At 40.1% G+C, this 24,265-nt stretch overlaps 1 long non-coding RNA gene across 2 annotated transcripts; it reads right to left on the bottom strand.

The window, feature by feature from the left end:
• Positions 1-10,621: 10,621 nt before the first annotated feature.
• Positions 10,622-13,391, bottom strand: LOC121977550. 2 transcript variants are annotated; one of them, XR_006110919.1, is made up of 7 exons: positions 12,911-13,391; positions 12,615-12,825; positions 11,755-11,861; positions 11,466-11,650; positions 11,270-11,362; positions 11,033-11,140; positions 10,622-10,854 (listed from the first exon to the last, which is right to left on the bottom strand). It is a non-coding gene; the product is annotated as an uncharacterized LOC121977550 (long non-coding RNA). The 2 variants fall into 2 exon arrangements; XR_006110918.1 differs by lacking the exons at positions 11,466-11,650; positions 11,755-11,861 and having other exon boundaries at positions 11,270-11,332; positions 12,690-12,825.
• Between the last annotated feature and the right edge of the window lie 10,874 nt (positions 13,392-24,265).

The raw sequence follows: 24,265 nt of genomic DNA, 5'->3' as shown, positions 1-24,265 counted from the left end.
TCTCCGACTTCATCTGGTCCTAGAGAACGAGCTACCGAGCCCTCTCTGACTTCGCATGCCAAGCTTCCTTCTCAGACTTTTCAACACCAGATGTCCGATCACCCTTGATCCATCTGGATTTTACCTTGCCTGGCTTCACTCACCAGGACTTGCACCTAGCTTCACTCACTAGGGTTTTCACCTGGCTTCACTCACCAGGATTTCCAATCTGCCTGGCTTCACTCACCAGGACTTTCCAACTGCCTAACATCCCAGTTAGGACTTTCTCAATCAGGTCAACCTAGTCAACCTAGATTAGTAATTAATCTGAGTTCAATATCTGATACAAACTTAAATCAGTGTCAACAGCAAAACAACATCCAGGTCAGACTGTATCAACAAGTTCCACTACTCACTTTAAGTGCTATTTCTGGCCTCAGCATTCGGAGCATCAGTATGACTCATTCTTTCTTTGTATTTACTAGCTCTGGGCAAAGACGAGCTAGCCTGTTGAATCTCTTGACTGCTTCTTCTATTGGTGATCCGTTGACGGAAGAATTCTTTGTAAAACTCTGTCTCGAAGTCAGCCCAACTCATCTGGTTGGTTGCTCTCTTGCTCTTCACTCTCTCCCACCACATACGAGCATCTCTAGATAGACAGAAAGAGGCACACTTGACCTTCTCGACTTCTGGCGAGTCAAGAAGCTCCATTGTCCTCTCCAGTGGCTTGAACCAAGCCTGAGCATCCCAGGACTTAGTCGTGCCTGAGAAGCTTTCCGGCATCAGTTTCAGCCATTGTATCAGATATGCTTCTTGTCTTTTAGGTGCTGTGGCGACTTCCAGGACAGCTGGTGGAACTTCAGTCACCACTGGGATCTCCACATTGATAGTTGGGGGATTGGGAGGGGATGACTGCCGATTAGCCATCAGATTGACGATCACTTGTTGCTGCTCTGCCACTTGTCTCTGGAGTTGAGCAACAACTTCAGAGAGATTTGCTTTAGTTGCTCTGGGCTCTTCGTTCTCCTGTGCTTGGTCCTCAGTATGAGCGGTACGGGGGCGTCCTCTTCATGGCATCTAGTCATGTAGAGAGAGAAAATCTGAAATTGTCTCTATACTCTCTAGATATATATAAAAACATAGAAGGTCAAACAAGAACTTTTTTCTAGCTTAATCACATATAAGCAAATATTTCTAAGGATTCCTCTATACTACAAATAATAAGGAAAGACATACTAAATAAAAGAATTTAAGTGCTTTCTTACTTGAAGACGGCAAGGGTGATGTAGATGTGTGTGTGATGCTGGAGAATGGGCGCTGCTCTGATACCAACTTGTAACACCCCACCCTACACTCTACTAGTCTGTAAGGATGGGACGTTACTAGACTATTAACTTTACTTAACTAGTGTTGCTCACATGGAGATAGTAATACTTAAAACTCTCAGAAACTTGAAACATACAATAAGTAATAGCTGAAAATATAAATAACTCATCTATACATTCTACTCAAGCATTTGTTCTCAACTAAAACTATAGATCACTCTGAACATGCATGCATCAATAATACAACTCAAATAATGGAACTAATGTGTATAGCAATTTAAGTGGAAAAATTCTAAATACATAAAAACATTCTATAAATAAACCATTAACATGAAAGAATCGTTCTAACAATGCAAAAACGACATAATCCACATAAATTTCACTAACAATCTAAATACAAAATTTTAATAAATTCTTTAAGAAAATCCCAAGGCTTCCATAGTCCAGACATCACTCATCCATCCCGCACCTCCTTGTCGCCTTCCTTCACTGTACCTTTCCTTTCCCTTTATCTGTAGTAAGAGGAAATGTAACTATAAGCGAATGCTTAGTAAGCGCTATCTAACTCACAAATCTCAGATAAGCATGTGAATAGAAAGAAATAAAAAAAACGGAATACTTTAAAAGAAATACTACTCAAACTCATCTAATAGCAAAGGAATCAAACATCCTAAAATGGTAAACATGTAAAGCTGCTCAACTAGTAGCAAATAACAGTAAGAACAATCTAAACAATATGCTAGCACAAAAGAAAACAAAACTTGCTGATCATTAAAATTATGTGAAACTTATTTCACTTGTTCAAAACTTATACTTTTATACTTTAAAATAATAATCTCTTGGGCCCAGGCTTAGTACCATTGCGCGCACCCTAATATAAATTGAGATAGCGAGCCACCAGTCCTACGAGGGTAAAGACCTTGGTCTTACCAGGGCCGAGACCTCGGAAACGATCACCTGGATTTGTTTAACGACAACCTCGGAAGTCGAGTACTAGCCTTCTCAAATAAAATACTTATACTTGTTAATACTTCTAATAAAAGAATACGTCATAAATTAAACAGTCAGCTAAAAAAAATATGCTGTTCATATTCATTGATTCAACTCAAAAACTAAATCCGCATTGCAACTAGTACAGGATTTGCTACTGGAAACCAACAAAAGAACAATAATGATTCCTCATGCTCAGTGTAACGACCCAATTTTCCCTATTTCAAGTTCTAAAAGTCCTTATTAATACTTAGAAATGCTATAGAAATATTTTAGAGATTTTTAGAAATTTTTAGAGTATTTTTACATAATTTTTGAAGGTCGTTTGGTATTTTTACTAAACTAAAGAAGTTTCAACAAAAAATATCCAAGCCGAGATTCGAACCCGCGACCAGGGGATTCGGTGAAAACCCAGCTAACCAAGTGCTCAAGCAATTGTTGCATGAAAAAGATAGTAAACGAAATATATTTAGTTATAGTGGAGAACAGAAATAGAACCTAGGTATTAAAGGATGAGCTAATAGCGTTGGGGATTTTATTTTTACCCGAACCCTAGCCTCTCTTCCTCTCCTTCCTTGCGGCGATCTCTTTCGGGCGAAATAGGATCGGAGCTGGGGCTCTTCCTCCGGCGGCCGGCGAGGGGTTTTTCCGAGAGCCTCTCACATCTACGAGACCGTCTCACCAAGGAGAACAAGTAGATAGGGAGAGATCTGTTGGAGCAATCCCAATGGTCCGCGGGACCATGTGTTTTGGTGTTTGGACAAAGGGTTTAAGTTAGGATTACCCTCATTATTTGATATGTGTACTTGAGTTGTGCAGGACTGCAGGTGACACATGTGACTCAGGTTGACGGCTTCGGGTCCGGTGAAGGATGGAGCATCCGAGGGACTGTGGACAAGGCAGTGAGGATAAGGGCCGAGGGAAGCTACTTCGAGGCATACGCGAAGGATGGCATTGGGGACGAGCCGCGGGCTTGGATGCATCCGAGGGACGAGAGCCAAAGGAAGTAGGCTTGAAGGCAAGAGGTCAAAGCTGCAAAGAAAGCGTCAAATGAGTCATAAGAGTGAGGGTACGAGTGCATGAGAGATTGTACTCAGAGTAAAATCCTAGTTTTAGGGTTTCACTGTAGTGGCACTATAGCAGTTACTGTAGCGCAATGTAGCAGTTACTGTAGCGCGCTATAGCAGTCGACTGGTGATGGTTCAGTCGACTGATGCACTGTAGCAGAGCCATTGAGAGAGCCGTTGGGCTGGCACCAGTCGACTGGTGCAAGGACCAGTCGACTGGTAACGGGCAAATCAGGTTCTGATTTGTTCCAAGCTCCATAAGAAGGAGCTTGGTATGGCCGGCCAAGGTGACGAAATTAAACTTGGTTAAAGCCTAATTAGTAGTCACTAAGTGCTCAAGGTTTCCCTTGTGTCCAAGAGATCTTTGTTGGAGTTGTGGTGAGGTTTCTCCACCCACAAGGAGGTTGAGCTAGCCAGAGTTTGCCGGGGACTAATCCACCGATGGATTAAGGGATCGTCCACCTTACGGACACGCCGTGGAGTAGGAGCAAGTTATCTCGGAACCACGTAAACGCCTTGTGTTAGGGTTTGTGTTTGGTTTGTTATCTTCTTCCTTATTATTTTTAGGTTAACTTTCGTATTTGTTAGTTTGTTTTTGTATTCCGCCGTGCACTAACATTATAGGAAGTAAAGTTTTGGGTGAGACGCTATTCACCCCCCCTCTAGCGGACGTCAAGGTCCTAACAAGTGGTATCAGAGCAAGGTGAGCTCTTGTTGGACTAATCGCCAAGAGAGCGGCTAGAGGAAGAAGATGGAGTCGGAGGGACCTCTCGGATGGGACATCCGAATCCCACCTCCATACGAGCGCGAGGACTTCGACTATTGGAGGAAGCGCATGGAGATGTGGTTCCAAATGAATTGGGACTAATGGATTGCGTTGGAGGAACCGTTTAAAACTCCAACTGACAAGAAGGGAAAACGTCTCCGACGTCGATATTGGACCAATGAGCAAAGGGAGCAATCGGAGACGGACAAGGAGGTAACTACAATTTTAATTAATTTATTACCTCTTAATGCGATATTAAATGTAGGTGAATACGAGAACGCAAGTGACCTTTGGAAAAAGATAATTGCGCTTCATGAGAGTCCTACACCAATCCAAGGAGAGGAGGAGCCCAAGGAGAATGACTCATTGGTCCAAGAGGAGAAGGACCAATCGAATGTTGATACGTGTTCAACATCCAAGGAGGAGAAGGAAGATGAGGAGGTATCATCCACATCTTCAAGGGAGGAAGAAGTGGAGCCGTCCACATCTTCAAGTGAAGAGGAAGAAGAGCAATCCAAGGAAGAGGAGATATTGGAAGCTCAACCCTCCACCTCAACTACCAATAAGAGCACAAAGGACCACATCAAATGTTTTGAGTGTGATAAGATGGGGCACTACAAGAGTAGGTGTCCTTCACTCAAGAAGGTAAAGGAGGTAAACCCTAAACTCACTAAAGTTAATTTAGAAACTAATGTGAGTTGTAGGAAGAAGAAGAAGGAGAAGAAGCACATTAGGTGTTTCACGTGTGGTAAGTGGGGACACTACCACACAAAGTGTCCAAGGAGAGGAGAGCTCAAGAAATTGGCGCACTTGAAGAAGTGGGAGAAGAAGTGGAGGAAGAATGGAGGCTCATGTCAAGGGGGAGCTCCAAAGGTAAAGGGTAAGGTAAACCCTAACTTGAATTCAAGTTCAAATTCAAATTCCTCCATGCATGTTAAAAATAATATGAATTGTTTTCCCATGCATATTTATGGTTTTAGATATAATGATAGGAATAGGGTTAATGTAGGTGATAACCCTAGGAAATCATTTTCAAATGATAGACCTAAAAGGATCCAAACCACTTTGCCTAAGGGAAGGAAAGTGGGTGAAAACCTAAGCATTAATCCCAATAAAGGTAGACATATGCCTAGGAAGGTGGGTAGGTCTAGGGATGCCCAAAATGGACATGTTGACTCTAGGGTTAGAACCCTAGAATTAGAAAATCAAGCATTGAAGGTAAGGCTTGAAGAAATGGAGAAAGTCCTAGAGAGATTCATTATTGGACCTAAAGGACTTGACATGTATTTGGGTGGTCAAAATCCCAAAAATGTCAAATTAGGTCCCTGTCATGTCAAGAGGAGGTCAAGTGCTAGGGTGACACATGAAAATGGTAAGGGAGGAGTGACAAAGGACAACGGAAAATCATCCAAGGTCTGTGATAAGAAATATGCAAGGGTGACATATAATTATGGCAAGGATGAGGTGTCCAAGGTTAAGGAAAAGAAGAAATTAACCAAAGACAATGTGTCTAAGGTTAAGAAGGTGAGTTTTGTAGGCCAAGTGTCACCCGAGGTGCACCGAAATGGCCTAGCCATAGTGGATGAGTCACCAAGGGAGGTGACTAAGGTTAAGATTCCTAAGGTGAGGAAGAGCCTTTGGGACCCATGGTAGATGGATTATCAAATGTGCCAAGTGGTTAGGAGACAGACTTAAGTCTCTAACCTAGTGGGTTGGCACAATTGAGGTGTGTTTCATGCAAGAAAATATGACATTGGGGTCATATAGCATGATAAATGGTTTTGGATGTATAGATGCCATATAAACCAATGCTAGGGATGCATTGTGGGTTGGTATGGGCAAATACATCAAGAGGAAGCCAAAACTTGGACTTTAGGTCAATGTTCAATTGAACAATTTAGCTAGTTTTGGATTTTGTGTCAATCTTAGGATTGGTGATAGATATATTTTCTAATATATTTTTCCCAAGTAGACAAGGGTACAATAGACCTCTCCACAAAATTTGGGGATTTTTGGAGGTCTAGGGAATTTCTGGTGCATTTCTGAAGTTGGCCTAAAAAGACTGATTTTTACAGAATTAAGGTACCAGTCGACTGGTGCAGATATCAGTTGACTGGTAACAATATTTTTGAGCATAGAATGATTCTGTAAGCTCATTTTGACGAGGGCAGTCGACTGGTACCGACACCAGTCGACTGGTAACAGTAGATTTCGACCACAGAATGTTTCTGTAAGGTTGTGTCGAAGGGGGCAGTCGACTGGAACTTGGGGCAGTCGACTGATACCAGCCTGATATTATTTTTCATAGCTGTTCTTGACCGTGTCAACTTGTTTAGATGTATGGGATCCATGGGGGATAAATACATGAGTTTAGGGTCAATTTAGATGACAAGTTTTCAACAATTGGGATATTGTTGGAGAACTTTTTGGATGTTTGGCAAAGGGGGAGAGGTAAGGTTTAATTGGAAAAACCTTAAGTTCCTTTGCGTAGGGGGAGCCTTAGGATAGGTTCTTAAAAAGCCCTGTGATAAAATCCTAGCTCAATGGGGAGCTTAGGTGTAGGGGGAGCCTTGTGATAGGTTCCAATGCTTGGTGCATTGTTTCGGCGGTTGCCAAGTGTGTAGCCTTGGCGATGTAAGTCCATTCGGCGGAGTAAGTCCAAGTGTGTAGCCTTGGCATCATAAGTCCATTGTTTTTAGCATGTTTATTTGCTATATGTTTTCCCTAATTTAAACGTATTGCCAAACACCAAAAAGGGGGAGATTGTTGGAGCAATCCCAATGGTCCGCGGGACCATGTGTTTTGGTGTTTGGGGAAAGGGTTTAAGTTATGATTACCCTTGTTATTTGATATGTGTACTTGAGTTGTGCAGGACTGCAGGTGACACATGTGACTCAGGTTGACGGCTTCGGGTCCGGTGAAGGATGGAGCATCCGAGGGACTGTGGACAAGGCAGCGAGGACAAGGGCCGAGGGAAGCGACTTCGAGGCATACGCGAAGGATGGCATTGGGGACGAGCCGCGGGCTTGGATGCATCCAAGGGACGAGAGCCAAAGGAAGTAGGCTTGAAGGCAAGAGGTCAAAGCTGCAAAGAAAGCGTCAAATGAGTCATAAGGTTGAGGGTACGAGTGCATGAGAGATTGTACTCGGAGTAAAATCCTAGTTTTACGGTTTTACTGTAGCGGCACTGTTGCAGTTACTGTAGCGCACTGTAGCAGTCGACTGGTGATGGTTCAGTTGACTGATGCACTGTAGCAGAGCCGTTGAGAGAGCCATTGGGCTGGCAAGGACCAGTCGACTGGTGACGGGCAAATCAAGTTCTGATTTGTTCCAAGCTCTATAAGAAGGAGCTTGGTATAGCCGGCCAAGGTGACGAAATTAGACTTCGTTAAAGCCTAATTAGTAGTCACTAAGTACTCAAGGTTTCCCTTGTGTCCAAGAGATCTTGGTTGGAGTTGTGGTGAGGTTTCTCCACCCACAAGGAGGTTGAGCTAGCCGGAGTTTGCCGGGGACTAATCCACCGACGGATTGAGGGATAGTCCACCTTACGGACACGCCGTGGAGTAGGAGCAAGTTATCTCCGAACCACGTAAACGCCTTGTGTTAGGGTTTGTGTTTGGTTTGTTGTCTTCTTCCTTATTGTTTTTAGGTTAACTTTCGTATTTGTTAGTTTGTTTTTGTATTCCACCGTGCACTAACATTATAGGAAGTAAAGTTTAGGGTGAGACGCTATTCACCCCCCCCCCTCTAGCGGACGTCAAGGTCCTAACAAGATCGTCGAGAAAGCGAGTTAACCCGGAACCCTAGAGTCAGTTTCTCGGTTGTAAGTCCAAGAACTCCAAGAATATGTAAGTACTACTCACCTGTGGTAGGAGTGGCTCCGAACTTAGGGTTTTCGTATCCTTGCTTTCGGATTTTGCTGCGCCGAGTAGAATTATATGCTAGAGCTTTTCTTTCCTTGCTCTGTTTGTCAAGCTGAATAGCCATTCCTTTTGGCATGAGAATTTTGAGTTTTGTTATTGACATGCTTCAATTGTGATAATCCAAACAACCCTCTAATTCTAGCACGTAGTTCATGTTTAAGCATGCCTTTAGCACTTCAGTGTTGTATCCTTGTGTATCTACCTACTGCCCATAAATTCCAGCAAGTTTATTTTTCTTTTGGGCCATGCAGATGGGCATAAACAACCCTTGATCTTTAGAATTTCAATTTTAGGTAATCCTGGTTAATTAGTAGGCATGATCAGCAGGTTATCTAAGTGGCAATATTAGTTTTGGTGCTATTCTTGAATACGAACAGCCCTATTTCTTTCCAGCATTACAATTCTGAATTCTTTGCTTATTTTGGTTAGCATGAACAACCATATTACAAGCATTCGGGATTTTTTTGTCTTGCTACCTTATCTAGCAACTCAGTATTTAGTTCCTTGCATTTTTGTAACCTTCCGGTACTACCGTAAGCATGAATAGCATTTTCCTTGCTACTCAAAGAGAAAGAACAACTCTTATTTAGTTAGAATGGGTTTAGCATTCTCCTTGGTACTCAAAAAGGCAAGAACAGCCTTAACTTAAAGTACGTAGTGTTAGTTTCTTGGTTTCTTGAACATGAACAGCTATTAAGCTTATCTTGTAGTTTGATTGGCTTTGCTTTATTTTTATAGCATGCTCAGTTAATTACAATTCTCTACTTGTTAGACATACTTACAGTGTTCTAGTAAGCCCTGTTAGGGGATTATGAGAAGTTATGAGTAGAGAAAAAGACAAAGGTCTAGTTAGAAAAAATAACAAGTAATTTAAAGTAAGAGGCTAGTACCAGACTTCCAAGGTTGTCGTTAAACAAATCCAGGTTACCAATTCCAAGGTCTTGGCCCTGGTAAGACCAAGGTCTTTACCCTCATAGGACTGGAGGCTTGCTACCTCAGTCTCTATTAGAGAGTGCGCATTTGGTACTAAGCCTGGGCCCAAGAAAGAGAAAAAGAAAGTTAAATATTAATTTCAAGTATAAGGTTATAAGTAAATGAGACAAGTATCACCTATGTTTATAATTAGCAAAGTTTAGCTCTTTTATTTCTTAGCATACCGTATTAGTTTTCATTTGCTTTCCTTATGAGTTTATTGAGCATGATTAGCTTTATTTCCAGCATGCAGCTTTATTCTTGTGTATCATGAGTATGCAGATTATTTTCAGAGTTTTGCTATTAGTTGAGCATGAGTAGCTTTTCTTTTTAGCATTTCAGTTTTAGCATCCTTTGTATCTTATGCACTTTCGAGTTTTTGTGAGATAGATTAGTACTTACTAAGCATTTCACTTATAGATTTATTTTCCTCCTACTACAGATAAAGGAAAAGCTAAAGTATAAAGAGGAAGGGGACAAGGAGGATGTGTGATGGATGTGTGTGATGTTTGGATCTATGGAAGCTTGGGACCTTGCTAAAGGATTTAAATGAGATTCTTGCTAAGAAGTTGTTTAGAGTCCTTCTTTAATGTTATTAGAGAAGTTGAGATTGTTAAAGAGTTGTTTCCTTTTCCTTATGTTGCTAATTGAGTCTATTCCGCATTGTTAGTTTGGTTGTTTCCCATTGTTGGAGCTTTATTCATTTGCTATTGCTAGAATAGTTTTTTTTAAGTTGTTGTGTCTTATTACTGCGTGGTTGTGAAGTATATATATCAGCCGCATGTGGCTGATGGTTTATTTTGCATATATTGATGATTATTGTCACCAGTACAAGGGAGACTCTGCCGAAATTTTTCGGTAGAGACTCCTCGTGGTTTCGATCATACCGGTTAAGTAGACCTAGTAGTTAAGTAACGGTCCCCCTTAGAGAGTAGTAGTAGTAAGAAGGGTGGTCGTTACAGTTGGTATCAGAGCAGTTCTCATTCTCCAGCATCACACACACATCAGCATCAGCCTTGCCGTCTTCAAGTAAGAAAGTATTTAAGTTTTTCCATTTATGCTTTCTTTATTATTTGCTGTAGAGAGTAATTGCTTATATATATGCGCTTTAGTAAGATAGAAGTTTTGTTTTATATTTTCATACATATGTTTGTTTAGAAAGGATAGAGAAGATATCAAGCCTTTTTCCTTGCATAATTAAATGGCAAGAAGAGGGTGTCCCCGTACCACTCGTACTGAGGACCAGGCACTACAACAAAAATGACTTTTGGCAGCACGCAAATTCACTTTTCACAGCGCGCATTGCGCGCTGCACAGTTAAAAGCTGTTGAAAGTCATAAATTATTCGCGGCGTGCTTTTGCGCGCTACGAATAGTATTTTCCGCAGCGCGCAAAGCACGCTGCGGATAGTATTTTCCGCAGCGCGGAAAGCACGCCGCGAATAATAGTATCTGCGGCGTGCGTTGCGCGCTGCGAAAAATACTATCGACAGCGCGCAAACGTATGCTGTTAATGGTCTTAACTATATTAAAAAAAATTGACAAAAATAATAAATTAAAATTTTACAACAAATTTAGTACAAATCAAATCCATACAGAATTAATAAAAGTCATAGCTTTTCATTATACCACAAAAACTCAAAACATCTAAAACAATATATGAAATCTCTAACAAACTAGCAATTACATAACAACAATTCAACTTACAATCCAAACAAATTAGTATAATATGTATCAATCACACAATACTATAAATTTAGATAATCATGCGACCGTGCTTCCTATTGCATCATCGAGAAACTGCATTTCATCATTTGGTCGAATTAAGTCCACCTGAAATTGAACACATGTACCAACTCACAAGTAAAAAACAGCTTGAACACATGTACAAGGAGGTACAGAAAAAACATTTTAGGCTGTATAAATAGAGATCTTAAGTATAAATTCTTATGAAAAACAAGATCAGTGAAATAAAATACTAAAGGAATCTAAAATGAGTGGACATGCTTACTTTTTTCTCTCCAACAGCTTGAGTACTTGGCTCCCCATTTTTTTTCTTGTGACCTTCAATCCAAACTTGCAATCTTGTAATTTTTGTATCTACCGGACTTGTCTTTTCCTTAAATATAGAAATATATACAAAATCACTACGACACAATTCAAAAGATACATATATCATTACTTATTACTTAAATTATAAAAAATTAAAAATAATTATCATAATGTGAGTCAAACGAGCATAACCTACCTGAATGGAGAAGTCTCAAATCCTGTTAAGGCACTACCACAACAAATCTACTGATATTTTGAGCTGGAAAAATCCAAATTGGATACGCTTCAGCTGTTACCGATAAGAATTAAATTCACATAATTATTTAACAAAGAACATACAAGAAACTAAGACGGAAAAGTGAAACTGTTCGACCAGAAGGAACAACAATTACATAATATCTTTCCGATCTTGTAGCAGCAAATCAAACTCGGAAAAGCAAGTAGCATGGAAGTTCCATCTCAGATATGCTCGTTGAGAAGAACTACCTTAGCACAAATCATGGAGCTTTCTAGATATGTAGCAAGCCAATAGAGACCAAGCCAACACTCAGACGCCATCACAATGCAAGACCAAACACTACTGTGCGGAAAAGAATTAGTGCTATCAATTCAACAGTACATTAAAGACATGAATCTAGTGGCAGACTTATATATAACATGCTTGCGAATATAAGTAAATACCTCTTCGTTCAAAACACAATTTAAAGATTATCTAGGTCTATGTATGTCATCTTAGGGTCCTCTGCCATTTTAGTATCAAATAGAGGAGTAGCCAGCTTGGGAGGGTTCTAAACAAAGGTGAATCACTCATTAAGACAAAAAATCTCCAAAACAATCAAACATGCAAGTTAACTTTTTAATTACCAAGAAAGAAAATCACATATAAAAAATTGATTCCTACATCATTATATTTTAAACAAATAAATATCATGTATTATTCACACAAGTTTTACAAAACTTGAAAAAACCTATCATTATATTTTAATAGGTAGAGGTAACTGACAAAGTTTTTCCTTGGTATTATGTCCTTCCATCATGTAATTGCCACAAAGTTAATTTTTTTTATGGATAACAGTATATAAATATGATCATTCTTTGGCCTGTGCCAAACAGATTTGCTATTGTTATAAGAGAGATAGTTCAATAAACTAGATTGCAAATGAATCATAGAGATTGTAGGAACCTAAGTTGAAAGAAAACGTTTAATATGTCATCAAGATAATATACATACTAAACCTAGAACTCTATCATAGAACAAAACAAAAAAGATATTAAAAAAAATAAATAAATAAATAAAGTATGGAAAACCTAGAACTCTATCATAGAACTCTTATCCTAATTGTTAGAAAAAGAGGTAGAAACATGGGAGAATTAGGATATACACAAACTTAAGAGGAGATGAACTCTTATCCATTAGATTAATTCTAAACTAAATAAATCTACACACAATCAACAACTAATTACAACATGTATCAACTAATGATATACCAATCATACTAACTGATCTAGTAATCCAATTAACCCTAATTCCTACACCTTACCTCAAATCACAGCTACTGTTGATGCTGGAACAAGTAGAGCAGAACCAAGAACACCTACAGTACACAGAACCTCACCTCACAGTCGTGCTTGTTGATCCACAGCACTCAACCTCATTGGAATCAATCGGATCACAACAGGAGGTCAAGCAGGGAGATCACTGATCAATTAACCATCCTTCTAGCCTCTTCCCGGTAGCTCAAGAACACCTCCCTAATACCAACATCTCCAAATCTGTAACCTAATTCAACCGAAAAGAAGAAGAGGATCGGTAACAGAGAAGAAGACCTAAGCTTACCTCAATCGGTTGTCTCCAGAAGGTATCGCCCAATCCGATCCACTTTGAGGAGCCACGGATCGTTATGTGAATAGCTCAAGAAGGAGGAAACGAAGGGTCAATCGGTCGGAAACAACCAAAACCAAGCCCTCCACCGTGCCCTAGCCACCTAGCCATTGTCGCTCACGCGTAAGAACCGGCCGAGGAAGGGATCGCTCCATCGGAAGAGCTTGGACAGCGTCAGCACCTTCAAGAATCCGGCGACGGTCCTCAGGCGACGCGAAGAGGCCCAGATCGTCGGAAAGCAGATGCCCTCTGTCGGCGTCGGGTGCGTCGGATCTTCCGCTTGAGAGAAGAGAGAGATGAGACTGAGAAGGAGAAGGGCTTCGACTGGATCTGAGCTTAAGGGTCGATTCCGGCAGAGAAAAGATCGCCGGAGCTGAAGCCTTGCTCCGTCGGCGTCGATCGTCCGCGAGAGAGAACAGAGAAAAGAGGAAGTCGGGTCGCGAGGGGTTGGGGAAGAAAGGTTCGGCGTTTGGGAAAGAAAATAAGGAAAAAGAATTATATAAATAAAATATTTCCTCACTTAAATGGGTATCCCAAACAGGCTTTATCCGCGCTGTCAATTTGTCCCCTTAAAACCCGTCGTACGAGCGCCGAAAAATTTCCAGAAAATTTCTAAAAATTCCGGAAAAATTTTATAAGGCTATTTCCCAAATAACCTTATTATTTAAATTTTACGATATCTTACCGCGTGCAGCGTGAGAAGTTTTTCGGCGCCGTAGGGAAAAGTGCGGAGGGTGTGACAAGTGCGAACGAGGGTTTGGATTTTTGCTAAGGCTAATTATTAATAGATTAAACTAATTATTAATGGATTAATAATGACATTTAATAGAAATGTCAAGATAAAGGATCTAACATGATATTTTATTTTATTTTTGTATTATTTTTAAATAAATGTCATTATAAGGTATTTATTATGACACTTAGAAATAAGTGTCATTAAGATAATATCACAATAGATCAATTTTCCTGTAGTGGGAGAGGAAGCGGCGATGGCTTCGGCGGCTTTGATCCGGTTTATGTTTTAAACCTAGCATTTTTTTTATTTTAATTGTGTTTTTTTACTTATTACATTTTTATTTAATTACTTATTTTAAGTTTTTCTTTACTTATTTTTTTTAACCATGTTTATTATTGATCGGCTTTTGGGGTTGGATGTATTTTTTTATTATTTACATATTTTTATTTAATTTATTTTTTTTAAGATAACTATCTTTTAAACTATAATTTTAAAAAAGAATTAAAGTTGGTCAAAACATGCTGGGTCAAAACGCATTCCTTTTAATCATGGTCGTAAATAATAATTTTTTATTATTATTATTTTTTAAACTAATCGCAGCATGCTGCATGCCGTTAATAATTTTAAAAATTATTCGCTGCGTGCTTATTTTTGCATGCCGTTATTGTTATTAAATATTTATAGTATTAACGGCATACTTTTAATGTGCGCTGTTAATATCTAGACGTAATTTTTTTCCTTCTTTAAGTTTATACTATTAACAGCACGCATCAATATGCACGCCGTTAATAATACTATTAACGGTGTGCTTTTAATGTGCGCTGTTAATAGCAAGCTGCGAAAAGCTATTTTTGTTGTAGTGAGGATCAGGAGAACGAAGGCCCAGGCTCAACTGAGCCCAATCTCTCTGAAGTTGTTGCTCAACTCCAGAAACAAGTAAAAGAGCAGCAGCAAGTAATTGCCAATCTGATGGCAAATCAGCAATCAGTTCCTCCCCCTCCCCCAGCTGTCACTGTGGAGACTCCAGTGGTAACTGAGATTCCACCAGCTGCCCAGAGAGTCGTCACAGTACCTCAGAGACAAGAAGCTTACCTCATATAGTGGCTGAAATTGAAACCAGAGAGCATCTCAGGCACGACTGAACCCTGGGATGCCCAGGCTTGGTTCAAAACACTAGAGAGCACAATGGAGCTTCTTGACTGGCCAGAAGTCGAGAAGGTCAAGTGCGCCTCCTTCTGCCTATCAGGAGATGCTCTTATGTGGTGGGAGAGGATAAAGACCAAGAGGGCAGCCAATCAGATGAGCTGGGCTGATTTTTAGTCAGAGTTTTATGAAGAGTTCTTCCACCTACAGATCACCAACAAGCACTATGAGGAATTTATAGAGTTCAAACAAGGTGACCTGTCAGTGGAAGAAGCAGCCAAGAAGTTCAACAGACTAGCTCGTCTCTGCCCAGAGCTGGTAAGTATAGAGAAGGAACGAGTCAGACTGATGCTCAGGATGCTGAGACCAGCGATAGCACTTAATGTGAGTAGTGGAACTCACCGACCCCAGACTGATGAAGAGTTGATCAGTAGGGCATTAATTGCTGAGCACTACCTGAACGACATCAAAGCACAACAAGCGCAGCACAAGCCAGTGAAGATAGGGGGCAAGATAGTGGGGAGCCAGAAATCCCAGTCAAGTAAACAGAATTGGAAAGGCAAGGGTAGTAAAAGAAAGTAGTGGAACTCAGGAAGTAACCAGAAGAGAGGACCAGCAAACAAGAAGACCAAGTTCCCTCCCTATCCCAAATATGGGAGAACACATCCAGGAGCCTATCTTTTGGGTAAGACTGGATGTTATTCCTGTGGTCAGGAAGGACACATGGCTAAAGAATGTCCTAACAAGCTTAAAGCACCTCAGCCACAGCCAATGCAATATGGAGGCAAGCCTGCACAGTTATATCACATGGAAGTAGCACTAGAGGGACCCTATATCAGTCAGGCAAGGTTGGAAGCTCCACCAGTTCCAACCTTTGATAGTGTCAGAGTATTCTCCCTCACTAAAGAGGAAGCTGCTAGTGCCTCCACGGTCGTAACAGGTCAAGTGGTTTTTTTTCAGCATTTAGCTACTACACTATTGGATACTGGGGTAACCCATTCCTTTGTATCCGTACCTTTTGCCAAAGAATTATAGGTACCTACAGAAAGTATGAACTCCAAGTTCCTGACGACCCTACCTTCTGGGGAAGTCATGAAATCCAACCAGTGGCTTCGAGTTGTACCAGTCAGAATTTCAGACCGTGAGCTATATGTAGATCTGGTAGTCCTCGCCATACAGGATTTCGATATCATTTTGGGTATGGATTTCCTCAGCAAGTACAGTGCTTCAGTGGACTGCCGCAGAAGGAAAGTGATCTTTAGTCCAGAAGGTGAACCATCCTTTGAATTCACAGGGGTGCCGAAGAGGAAGACCTAGAAACTTCTCTCTTCTCTGGTAGCTCACCAGATGTTAGCTAAAGAGTGTGCTGGTTTTCTTGCATACATAGTAAATGCAGAAGAATAGAAAGGACTCAAGCAAGAGGATGTACGGGTAGTATGTGATTATCCAGAAGTATTTCCAGAAGGGCTACCTGGACTGCCTCCCAACAGAGAAGTGGAGTTTGAGATTGAACTGGTTCCTGGTACCGGTCCAATTTCAAAAGCTCTATACCGCATGTCTCCAGCAGAGCTGAAAGAGTTACAAGAATAACTTCAGGAGCTACTTGACAAAGGCTTCATCCGCCCTAGTCATTCACCATGGGGAGCTCCAGTGTTATTCGTCAAGAAGAAGGACGGATCTATGCGGATGTGCATAGATTATAGGGCTCTGAATCAGGTGACAATCAAGAACAAGTACCCACTGCCTAGAATCGATGACTTATTTGATCAATTGAAAGGGGAAACAGTGTTCTCCAAGATAGACCTGCGCTCTGGGTACCATCAGTTGAAGGTGAAGGAAAGTGATATACCCAGAACAGCTTTCAGGACCAGATACGGACACTATGAGTTCGTAGTCATGCCTTTTGGTGTGATTCTCTGTCTGATTTTCTGGATCGCCTGAGTGGTCTCGTCTATCAGCTCTGTCTGAATACCCAGCTCTACTTCCATTTCTTTTCTCTCTCCTGCTTCTTGCCAGTATATGGGTGATCTGCATTTCCTGCCATATAGCGCCTCATAAGGTGCCATCTTGATGGTGGCCTGATAGCTATTGTTGTAAGCGAATTCAGCTAAGCACAAATACTTGCACCAACTTCCTTTGAAATCTAGCGCACAAGCTCTGAGCATATCATCTAAAATCTGATTCACTCGCTCTGTCTGTCCATCAGTCTGTGGATGGAAAGCTGTGCTGAACTTGAGTTTGGTGCCTAGTGCATTCTGAACGCACTCCCAAAGGTGTAAAGTGAAGCGCCCATCTCTATCAGAAATGATAGATTTAGGAACTCCATGAAGTCTGACTACCTCTTTAACATATAGCTGGGTCAACTGCTCTATGGAGTGGGACATCTTGATGGCTAGGAAGTGAGCAGACTTGGTCAATCGATCTACTATTACCCATATCGCATCATATCCATTGGTGGTTCTTGGAAGACCTGTTATGAAGTCCATGGATATGTCTTCCCATTTCCATTCTGGTATTGGAAGAGGCTGAAGAACTCCTCCTGGTCTCTGGTGTTCTGCTTTGACCATCTGGCATGTCAAGCAGGTACTGACATATTTAGCAACGTCTCTTTTGAGTCCCGACCACCAGAACATCTGTTTCACATCTTGGTACATCTTGGAAGAACAGGATGCATGGAGTATGGTGTGATGTGAGCTTCTTCTGAGATTTTCTTCCTCAGTTCTTCATCATTGGGCACGCAAATGCGACTCCCCTGATAAAGAATCCCGCTGTCTGTTACTCGAAACTCTGATTTGTCTTCTTTCTGTAACTCTTGCTTGATTTTCTGGATGTCTAGATCTTCACTTTGCTTTCTCTGTATCTCCTCAAGCAATGTGGACTCTAAGGTCAATGCAGAGAGTTGCCCTTCAATAATTTCAAGTCCAAAATCCGACAACTCCTTCTGCAGTGGCAGGGCTAATGATGACAAAGACATCAGGAATGCACTGGACTTTCTGCTTTCCTGGGTGGTAGAGGATTTCACAGTCGTAATCTTTGACCAACTCCAGCCACCTGTGTTGTCTCATATTTAAGTCCTTCTGAGTGAAGAAGTACTTAAGACTCTGATGATCTGTGAAGATTCTACACTGAACTCCATACAAATAATGTCGCCAGAGTTTAAGTACAAAAACCATAGCTGCCAGCTCAAGATCATGAGTAGGATAGTTCTTCTCATAATCTTTGAGTTGTCTGGAAGCATAAGCTATGACTTTTCCTTCTTGCATGAGTACAGCTCCTAAGCCCATCTTGGAAGCATCACTGTAGATGTCGAAACTCTTGTCGCTCTGTGGAACAGTCAGAATGGGAGCACTGATCAATCTCTTCTTTAGCTCTTGGAAACTCTGCTCACATTTATCTGACCATTCAAATCTCTTATTCTTTCTGGTGAGGGCTGTTAGTGGAGAGGCTATCCGGGAAAAGTCCTCCACGAACTTCCTGTAGTACCCAGCTAAACCAAGGAAGCTTCTGATCTCCCTGGCGTTCTTGGGTCTGCTCCAGTTGTTGACTGCTTCTATTTTGGCTGGATCCACTTGGATGTCTTCTTTAGAAATTATGTGACCTAGAAATGCCACTTGATCTAACCAGAACTCGCACTTTGAGAGTCTAGTGTAAAGTTACTTTTGCTGAAGAATCTGCAGTACCATCCTCAAGTGCGTGTCATGCTCCTCTGGGGTCCTTGAATAGACCAGAATGTCATGGATGAATACAATGACAAATTTGTCAAGATATTCTCTGAACACTCTGTTCATTAAGTCCATGAAGACCACAAGTGCACTAGTCACTCCAAAGGCATGACCACAAACTCGTAGTGTCCATATCTGGTCCTGAACGTCATTCTGGGTATATCTCTTTCTTTCACCTTTAGCTGATGGTACCCAGAGCGCACGTCTATCTTTGAGAACACTGTTGCTCCTCTTAACTGATCAAATAAGTCATCGATCCTGGGAAGGGGGTACTTGTTCTTGATTGTCACTTGATTCAAAGCTCTGTAGTCTATGCACATCTGCATTGATCCATCTTTCTTCTTGACATACAACACAGGAGCTCCCCAAGGTGAGTGACTGGGGCGAATGAAGCCTTTGTCAAGTAACTCCTGTAGTTGTTCTTGTAACTCCTTCAGCTCTGCTGGAGACATGCGATACGGAGCTTTTGAAATTGGACAGGTTACATGAACCAATTCAATCTCAAATCCATTCATTTATTGGGAGGTAGTCCAGGTAGATCTGTTGGGAATACTTCGGGATATTCACAGACCACCCGAACCCCCTCTTTCTTACCTTCTTTCTGTTCTTCTGCACTTACTTGACTGGGGCTCCGGCCTCCCTACTGTCTTGTCTTCTATCTTGGCTAGCTTGAACTCTATAAACTCCTCATAGTGCGTGTTGGTGATAGAACTCTTCATAGAACTCTAACTGAAAATCTACCCAACTCATCTGATCGGCTGCTCTCTTGGTCTTTATCCTCTCCCACCACATACGAGCATCTCCAGACAGGCAGAAAGAGGCGCACTTGACCTTCTCGACTTCTGGCCAGTCAAGAAGCTCCATAGTACTCTCTAGTGTTTTAAACCAAGCCTGGGCATCCCAGGGCTCAGTCGTGCCTGAGAAGCTCTCTGGTTTCAGCTTCAGCCACTGTATAAGATAAGCTTCTGGTCTCTGGGGTGCTGTGACGGCTCCCTGGGTAGCTGGTGGAGTCTCAATTACCACTGGAGCCTCTGCAGTGATAGCTGGAGGAGGGGGAGGAACTGCTGGCTGGTTTGCCATCAGATTGGCAATCACTTGCTGCTGTTCTGCTACTTGTCTCTGGAGTTAGGCAACAACTTCAGAGAGATTGGGCTCAGTTGATCTAAGCTCTTCGTTCTCCTGATCTTGGTTCTCAGTATGAACAATACGGGACATCCTTTTTCTTAACATCTAATTATGTAAAGAAAAAGACTTGGTATCCTCTCTCTAACCCTTCTAATCATACATAAATATGAATAAAGAAGATGGAAACTAAATCTTCTATCTTACTTTAGTACTCAAAAAACAAGTACTCTATACTGCAGTTAATAATAAGGAAAGTAGAATAAAGAAAGGATTTAAATACTTTCTTACTTGGAGACAGCAAGGATGATGTTGATGTGTGTGTAATGCTGGAGAATGAAACACTGCTCTGATACCAACTGTAACGACCACCCTTCTTACTACTACTCTCTAAGGGCGACCGTTACCTAACTACTACTCTACTTACTAGTGTTATTGACGTCATTATTAGAATCAGTTAGATTTATCACGGCCCTAGAGGAATCCCTACCGAAAAATTTCGGCAGAATCTCCCCTGTACCGGTGACCAAATCTATAGTACATAAGATATATACGCAGCCACAGGCGGCTGGAACATATTTTTCACAACCACGCAGTTATGAAAACAACAGTAAAAGAAAGGACTACTCCAGTAAAACAACCAACTATATCACTCCACAAATAATTAAAGTGACTAAATGCATATGCGGAAATAAACTCAACTACAATCTCACAAACTACATAATAGTGTTAAAGAAAAGAACTAAAGCATAAACTCTAATCAAATAGGTCCTGCAGGTTTGGTAGCACCCTCTGGATCTCTCCATAGTCCAGACATCACACACCTTCATCACCACCACCATCCTGTCGCCTCCCTTTCATATCTTAGCTTTTCCTTTATCTGCAGTAGGAGGGAAGAAAAAAAAGATCTATAAGAGAAAATGCTTAATAAGTACTAATCTATCTCACAAAACTCGAAGTGCATAAAAGTAATGCAATAATACTGAAACTGAAATGCTAAAGCAAAGCTGCATGTACTCATGGTATACAGAAATAAAACTGAATACTAAACATGCTCACTAACTGACAGGAAAATAATGAAACTACTACTGTAGGCTTAGAATTAAAGAACTAAACTTTTATTGATTCTAAGCATAAACTTGTTTCATTTTCTTATATCCTTATACTAGAAATTAATCTTTTAATTTCTCTTTCACTTTCTTCTTCTTGTTCTTCTTTTCTTTCTTCTTTTCTTTGGGCCCAGGCTTAGTACCATCTTTGTTTTGCGCGCTCTCTAATAGTGACTGGGGTAGCGAGCCTCCAGCCCTATGAGTATAAAGACCTCGGTCTTACCAGGGCCAAGACCTCGAAATTGGTCACCTGGATTTGTTTAACGACAACCTCGGAAGTCGGGTACTAGCCTCTTACTTTAATTTACTTGTTATCTCTTTTTAACTAGACTTTAGCCTTTTCTTTACTCATGCTTCTTATAATTCTTTATTGGAGCCTATTAGAATCCTATAGATATATCTAACAAGTATAGGATTACAACTAACCAAGCATGCTATATAAAAATAACATAAAGGAAAGCAAATCTGAACTCTCTCTAAGCATGTTATCAACAAGGCAAGAGAAAAGCAAAATCTGAACTTCTAACATGCTGTAAATAAAGGAAAAGAAAGCACATCTGAACTTACTAATCACGCTATAGAATAGGGCAAAAGAGTGTAACTTTGGGCCTTCTAAACATGCTATAAAATAAGGCAAAAAGAAGCAAATCTAATCTTACTAATCATGCTACAAAATAGAGCAAAAGAGAACTAATTTGGACTATCTAAACATGCTGTGATAAGAGCAAAAGAAAGCTAATTTGAACCTTCTAAACATGCTGTGATAAGAGCAAAAGAAGCAAATCTAATCTTACTAATCATGCTACAAAATAGAGCAAAAGAAAGTTAACTTGGACTTTCTAAACATGCTATAAAATAGAGCAAAAGAAAGCTAACTTAGACTTGCTAAACATGCTGTAAAATAGAGCAAAAGAAAGCTAACTTAGACTTGCTAAACATGCTGTAAAATAGAGCAAAAGAAAGCTAGCTTAGACATACTAAACATGTTGTAAAATAAACCAAAAGAGGCTTATTTAGATTTCCTAAACATGCTGTGATAAAAGCAAAAGGAAGCTAATTTTGGGGCTTTCTAAGTATGCTGTAATAAAAGCAAAAGAATGCAACTTTACACTTTCTATCATGCTGTAAAAACAGGGCAAAGGAATCCCTTTTTACTGGAATTTATGGCAGCAATTAGACTTACACGGGTACCATATTTAAGAATTAAAGGCACGCTTAAAAGACAACCATAGGCTGGAATCAGGGCTGTCCGGTTTAACAAGAATTCAAAACAGGAATTCCATGCAAGAGATGCTCTAATCTACCCGGTATAGAGAGCTTCAATTCTGTAATAGCATAAATTTAACTAACAGCATGAACCAATATCATAATCAAGGAACTAATGGCACCAACAGGGAGTGCTATATTTCCCCAACCAAACACCTCTAAGCCTTGAAAACTCTCGGCAGTTCTAACACAAGGAGAAACAAAACCTCAAACAAGGGTTGTTCGGTCTGCTACAATTGGAGCATCTCCATTACAAAACTCAAAACTCTCATGCAATTAAGTATAACCGTTCGGCTTGACAAACAGAGCAAGGAAGGAAAAACCCTAGCACAAAATTCTACTCGGCACTGTGAAAATCGGAAGCAAAGAAATCCAATCGAAGCTCGGAGCGACTCCTACCGCAGGTGAGTAGTACTTACTATGCTTTCTTAGACTTACAACCGAAGGAGGAAGCTTTAGGGTTTCGGTTAGCTTGGATCTTCAACCTCCCTTACGCCCACAGACCTTCCTCGACGAGGGAATCACCACCGCAGGTGAAGATCGGTCGGAAAAAAGCCTTCGCCGGTGCCAGAGAGACCTTCACTTGCTGCTGCGTTTTTCGACCGAGACGAGAAGGCGAAATCGCCGTCGGGAGAGGAAAGAAAAGGCAGATAGGGTTTTTTTCGGTGAGAAAGGGAAAACTTAATCCCTTTATAACTCGGTTTAATTCTGTTCCAATTACAACTTAAATATACTTCGTTCCCCTTCTTAATCACAAATCAACCGTAGCTCAATTGGTTGGCTGGGTTCGGCTGAGGTTCAGCTCGGGTCGAGGTCGTGTGTTCGAGTATCACCTTCAACGGTTTTTTGTCAAAACTTCTTTCTTTTTGTAAACATACCAAACGACCTCCAAAAATTACGTAAAAATACTCTAAAAATTTCTAAAAATCTCTAGAATATTTTAAAAACATTTCCAAATATTTTTAGGGACATTTGGAACTCGAAATAGGGAAAATTGGGTCGTTAGATGAGGTATGCCTCTTACCCCCTGATCAACTTTATTCCGGCATTAAGGCAATGACTAAATCCATGTATAAATTAGAAAATGAAAATATCAGATTAAAAAATGAAATTTTGGAAACAAAAAGAATTTTAGCAAAATCATGTCTTATAGAGGATTTTGATAAATTGAAAATTGAAAATGAAAAACTAAAAGAAGAAATAGAAAGATTGAAAAAATATAAAAGTTCAAATATCTCTACTTTTAGAAATTATAGAGGTTTAAATTGGTATTATAGGTTTCATCAAAGTCAAATTAGAAATATATCAAAAATCTATGTACCTAGGAAATACTTGGTTAACCCTGTAGGTAGGAACCTCTACTGGGTTCCAAAAGCCTGTTTAATTTAAAATTAGACTTAGCATTTTCAGCAAGGAAATTAAACGACTAATTTCATTATGAGGCTTTGTCTAAGGAAGTGGTTGTTGCTCCAATAACCAAGAAGGCCTAGTGCCTCGCCACGACCTGGAAGTCAAGTATCGAAATGAAAAGTTTAATTGACTAACTGAAAAAGTATTAATTTAATACTTTAAAAGAGTTATTCAATTTGTGTTAGAAAATATTTAAAAAATTTTAACTACGTAGAAATTTTTTTTTTGAAATTTTTATGAAAATTAAAAAAAAAATTATGATATTATTGCCTTATCATTTTTCTTAAAATTGTTTCTTATGGATATTAACTTAGATTTTTTTTAATTACAAAGTTTTTTTATGCTGAGATAAGTTTCAAACTTAATTTTTTAACACTTATGACTATTTTTTACCTGAAATATGTTTTACTTAAATTTTTCTCGAAAGAAAAATTCTGAAGAGTGTCTTTAAACTGACTTAGACATTTTTTTTACACTCAAAGTTTGTTTTAATTTACCTTAGACTTGTTTATAACCCCAATTTTTTATGTGATCAAAGGGGGAGAAGTATGTTAAGTCTAGGGGGAGGTAATATAATTTTTCATTTGCAAAATACTTGGACTTATTTGAATATAAATTATTTTTATTGCATATGTTTACCCTAACTTAACTTGGGTTGCTCACATCAAAAAGGGGGAGATTGTTGGAACCCCAAGGTGTTTTGATGTGATCAAGCAAGCTAAGTTATGTCCTGCGTTTGTTTAACCCTTGTGTCTAAGTGTGCAGGAGCTTAGGAACACAGGAAGTCGAGCGGAAGACGCGG

Source organism: Zingiber officinale, chromosome 4B, assembly GCF_018446385.1.
Source record: "Zingiber officinale cultivar Zhangliang chromosome 4B, Zo_v1.1, whole genome shotgun sequence".
Taxonomy (NCBI): Eukaryota; Viridiplantae; Streptophyta; class Magnoliopsida; order Zingiberales; family Zingiberaceae; genus Zingiber; species Zingiber officinale.
The sequence above is the reverse complement of the archived record's forward strand: the minus strand, read 5'-3'. Positions and strand labels throughout refer to the sequence as shown.